The sequence below is a fragment of the Atta cephalotes genome (assembly GCF_000143395.1).
Source record: "Atta cephalotes unplaced genomic scaffold scaffold00027, whole genome shotgun sequence".
Lineage (NCBI taxonomy): Eukaryota > Metazoa > Arthropoda > Insecta > Hymenoptera > Formicidae > Atta > Atta cephalotes.
This window is the reverse complement of record NW_012130091.1, coordinates 3,700,919-3,705,409: the sequence shown is the minus strand read 5'-3', so window position 1 is coordinate 3,705,409 and position 4,491 is coordinate 3,700,919.

Below are 4,491 nucleotides of genomic sequence, written 5' to 3'. Positions count from 1 at the left end.
ATATATATATATATATATATATATATACTGTCATTACTTGATTAGTAATACTTAAATATTTATATAGTAATTTTTAACTGTTTTTTATTCAATTTATTTATTCAGTTAATTTATTTTACATGAACTATGATTAAGAATTAAGTTGAAAGTGATTTTGTAAACTTTTGTTTATAATTGAAAATAATTTTATTTGAAACATAAAATTATCTTTGTATGGAATCTGCGCTTGCTTGTCGCTCCCTTGTTTCTCTCTTTGCTAAATCATCAAAACTATAATCAAGAGTATGTTATTGTAATAAATAATACATATATGGTGAGAAAAAATTTAGATATGATAATACATATAGCCATTTACAACAACATTTAATAGCCATTTACAGCAACATTTAATAATTCAAGTTTAAACTTCAGGAAATTTGATTGATCGTTCTTAGTAAAAATTGAAACAATTCTATTCACTTTAATTAACAATTTTCTAAATTTTAATCGACAATATAGCAGATTTAATATAATATAATTGTTTTTCATAATTACATTTTATCATCAGAGCGGGGACTAGGATATAATGAATGAGACACTTGCCTCATGTAAAATATTTAAAGGGGCGCAAAAATAGCAATATAAATTTCTATATATTTTAACTTATTCACTAACATACAATAACTATGTGAATCTGCCATTGAGTGTTAACTATGTATATTAAGTAAAAATGAAATATATGTAAAGATAACATTTCGATAAGCTAATTGACAATTTTGCGACATCAAAACACGAAAAGTATTACTTTAAATGAAAAATACATTTTTTTATACGAGAATTAAAATATTATCATAGAACCAAAAAATTTTTTTGAAATAAACTCAAACCAAAAATAGATATTTCTTATAGATTTTGAATCACTAAATCCAAAACCGTTTTGCTCCATAATTACCTCCAGTTTTTTAAATAATCAGAAAAATGATAGAAAATCTAAAAATTAGAAGAAACATTTGACAAAAGTGTAAAAATAATTATGACATTAAAAGGTGGTTGTAGAACTAATTTAAATATATTTTGATAAGCTAATCTTCGAACGGCATATTTATTTTCAGCACCTTCAAATGGCATACATAAGTCATTTCGACTCGATATTAAAGTTTTTAAAGTGCTCGAAAAATTCTGTAAAAATTCGCACATCTTTAAGATCTCTCTACTAAATTATTCTGCTACGTAGATGTTGGAAAAAAAGTTGGAGTGGCATAAAATCAGGCGCACAGCTAGGGTAACTCCGGTATATACGTCGCACCTATCAAAAACTTAATTTATTAAGTGTTATTTACTATGTTTAAAGTAAACGAATTATATCAGTAAAAACTTCGTGCTGTCTACTATTATAAAAAAAATATTAGAAATTTGAAATATTTATATTTCGTATTAAAAAATGAACTTTGAAACCTTTGCATTTTTGCCGTATATCCGATAGGGATGGGATATGTCTATTCATAGGAGGAGGGTATATACGGCTCATGAAAAATTTACAAATAATGCATATAAATAAGAAATAACGTAAACGTGACACAATAACTTATAATTCGTTTATAAAATAAAATCCGTTTATAAAATTTTATTAAGGAATAAGAATAATAAATATGTATATGAAGTAATAAATAATAATTACAATCTTCCTATATGTATTACAAGTGTTATAATACACTTGAGATACATATTTCAGGTAATGCGGTTATTGCATTTAGTGCACTGAATTCAATCTGCGCACTTTGTATGCTTTGAGCATAAATTCCGCCCGCTAAACAAACCGTACATCCCAAACAGGTGGGATATACAAGATAATAAATTAAACAAAGAATACAAGAACAAAGTACTTGTATTTTGTTATAAACATGTTTTACTATTCCTCATGTATCACAAAATAACTACTAAGTCTTTTGCACATCCTGCAGTAAAAAATTTTATGTAATCATTATATAGATTATAATTTATGATGCTAACTTAATACAGTGACAAATCGATTCAACTCGTAATAATTTCATTAATATTAACAGTAAGAAATTGAAATCGTAACATTATACTAATATAACATAAAAGCAAAGAATAATTGTGAGAAAATTACCCACTCCTCCTATTTTTTCTGACTTTTGTGGCGTCCCAGCGCGTCCCAGCGCGGCGTATTTACCAGAGTTATCCTATATGAGAGATAAGAATGTAAGAAAATGGACACGCAAGAAACAAAAAATTTATTTTACTAATAATATCAAATATTGTAGCCAAGATTGTAGCCTAACACATCATAAAACAATTTCAATTAATATAGCGTTGTATGACAAATAGTCGATTTGCGTGAGTTATAGAAATCCTTTCAGAAATGAATTTTAATTGTTACTTTTGAAATATAAATTATGCAAGTTATGTAAGTTAGAAAGTTAATAGATTAGTTAGTTTTTGCCATTTTTACATGCAGATATTTTTAAGTTTAAAAAGAATATTTTTTTAACATTTTGAAATTCCAGCTATACTTAGGGCTTACAATAGAGCAATGCTTGGCATCAGATGTAATTTTTGAGCCAATTTTCGAGATGACTTACAATTATTTCTTCCACTAGTGTCAATCAAATTCAACAGCCGAGCCACTGATTGCTTGTAACGCAATAAAAATTTTTCCTAGTTTTTCTATTTCTTTAACTTACCAAAATATAAATCAGTTCTATAATCGCATTTTAATATCACATTTTTATTTTTGCTCTTTCTCAAATTTTTTATCACATTTTTATTTTTGCTGTTTCTCAAATTTTTTTTCAATTTTTACATTTTCATCATTTTTCTCTAAAAATTATCTAAAAAAACATGATAGAGCAAAAAAGTCGGCTTATAAATTTAAATTCAATGACTCGAAGTAATAAGAAACCAACTCTGATTTATTTTTAAAAAAATTTTTTGTAGTCCTGTGATTATGTGTTTGTAACATACGTATATACACGTAATCTGTACTATGTTTATAACGTATATATTTGTATATGTGATTATGTTCCTGTTAAATTAATATGAATATTAAATTAGTATTAAATATCATTAATTAATATTAGTCTTTATTAAATTTTGGACGTCAAAGTCTCTGTCTAGTCTCGGCTCTGTTTATCATTCACATATAGAGATCGAAATGTATACATATACATGTACGTAATACGCGCAAAAAATATATAATATGGAAATGTTTACCTGGTATACTAATCCAAATAAAATATTACGCCTGACAAGATTTTTTTTTATGTTTTTTTTTAATTCTTTAAAAAGAAAATATTACAAAATTATTATACAAATATTATTATACAAAAAATTAAAAACAATTAAAGAATCATATCACAAAGTTTAGTTTTCATTTTCGTCTTCCATTTGTTTTGAATATTTTATGTACACTTAATCACTTATATATTTAGTAGATCTGTGGATAATAAGAAAAACTTTGACGCTTTTGATTATTTTTATATTACATTGTATGTGAAAGATTTGTAAATTAATAATACAGGGTTGATGCATGTATGCATATTTATGAATATCTGATAAGTAATCTCTCTTGTAAATAAATATTTCAAGATTTTGACGCTATTATTACGATATAATATTATAATGATGATATTTCAATTAATATAACCATGTTGTAATATATAAAATATAATCCTTATATTATTGTATGTATGTATGTATGTATTAGCATAACATTCTTAACTGCGTTCAACAAAAATGTATGGTATATATCGTAATGACTTGGAAATAATATTTTAATTATTGATTATAATTTTATGAAACTTGAAACAAAAACGTAAATACGTAAATAATATTTCATTGTAATACTTTATAGAACACTTTGCAAACTTTTATAGTTTGTTACTTCTAAATTATTTCTAAATAAATTATTTCTAAATTAAATCAAATTTTTAATGTTTATGTTGCATGGGATGCAAAAAAGAAATTTTCAAAGCATTGTTATTCTTCGCAAAATATTTTTAGCAAGATCGCGCATAATCTTATCAAAATATCTCTACTTAATTAGCCAAATGCCAAAACTTTCTCTTGATTAGTAAATAACAGATATTATATTGTAACTATAGGACGTAAATTATACATTAAATAAGTTGAATATATGCCAAATGTTTTTGGTCGATTAAATTTTCAATGACGACCATTCTAATATATTGACTATAATCAATTTTTAGAGAAAGGCTATAACATGTAAACATATAGCGTTTATAAATTGTGTTACAATATCATGATCTCATTAGATATATGAGGTAAATTAATTGACATTTAAATATACTTCAAACATACTTCGAAATATAAATTTAATGTCTAGTATATTAAATAATTATATAATTTCTATATTAACTTGAAATTATAAAACTTAAAACTATAAAACTATAAATATAACTAGAATATTATCTTATTTAAATTATATATAATTAATTATAAATACAACTCTCTCTCTCTCTCTCTCTCTCT